This window comes from Trichinella spiralis (assembly GCF_000181795.1).
Source record: "Trichinella spiralis strain ISS 195 chromosome Unknown Scfld5, whole genome shotgun sequence".
In the NCBI taxonomy this organism is placed as follows: Eukaryota; Metazoa; Nematoda; class Enoplea; order Trichinellida; family Trichinellidae; genus Trichinella; species Trichinella spiralis.
In genome coordinates, this window is record NW_003526944.1 from 3,771,131 (window position 1) to 3,772,535 (window position 1,405).

The window sequence follows — 1,405 nt, forward strand, 5'->3', positions numbered from 1 at the left end:
AGTTCCTGGGACCCCAATTCTGTAGGTCTGGGATTGGGATACTTCGAAAGGGCGAAGTTATCCCATAGTTGTAATTAAGTTAACGACCAACCTACATGGCTGAGTTTTGAATTAATGCAGTACTTGGTCTTTCACGCAGCAAAATTTATGTATGCAACTGCTTTCATGTGTCGAAATAATTGTTGATTTTTGCTCATATTGCAATTTTTTTCTTTTTTTTAAATAGTTTAATTTTGTACCATTTCCAAAGCAAATTTTTTTATTTTATTTTTATTTTTTAAATTTTTTCTCATTCAATCAAACTTTATCTTTCCTCACTTTATTCATTTCATTCAATTTTCAATTCTTATGCCGTTACTTCTTTTGATTTCTTTGATTTTCACTTTTTTCTTCTTATATTGTACATTTGCATGTTTTCTTCAATTTGTTTCTCCAAATATTTTTTCTCTGATTCTTTTATTTTGCGTTTGACTTTGTAAAATCTCTGACACATGAAAAGCATTGCATACAAATAAGTAAACACGTAACAAACGATGGAAAAATAATGCACATGGACAAGAAAGAAGACAAGTGGAGAAAGCCAAGATCGGTGAAAGGTTGGATCGAATCGTTTGTTGGTCCATTGCGTTCGTTGGTCAATTCCGTTCGTTGGTCAATTCCGTTCGTTGGTCAAGTAAGGTAAGTATAGGAACGTTGGAGAAGATAGATACGATTTGGCAAAGTCGAGTGTTGAAAGCTTCTTCATTACAAAGACACAATACACAGACGTAACAAAAGACCAATACTGCGTTATTTCTTAACGATGATGCTCATGTAGGATTAGTTAAAAAGGGAAAAATCATGTTTGCCATTACTAGTTGCCAGCCAGCAATATTAATTAGTTTATAGGAACAAAAACAAAACAGTTAAAATGGGGGAAAATGAAATAATACACGTAACACAAGTAAATTAATAATCTATTTAAAAGTAAGAAAAAAAATTTTTTTTCCTTTAATATAAATCAAGAACAATGCAACAACAACAACAACAATTCTTTATTAATGAAAAAGTTTATTTTTCAAAAAAAAGATAAATGTGCAATGTAATACAAACAAACAGATAAAGTCTGGCATAAATGAGTTCTGCGAAATGGCAAACATGCCGGAAATGGGACTTGAAATATTTAATGCAGGTGGAGGATGGAGAGACCAAAAATGGGCCCCATCCTGGAGCGTGAAGCTCCCTTCCCTTAGACAAGGGAGAGTGCAAACTCTTCCTTGCTCTTTGGGCAGGCAGAGCGCACGCTCCTCTTCCCTGGAGCGGGGAAAGCCTAGCTTTCCGCGCTGAGAGGCGGGTGAGACTTAGTTGTTTCACCTGCCTCAGATGTGCGGGGAGTTTAGTGCTTTTCCCCGCTCCAAGAGGAAGG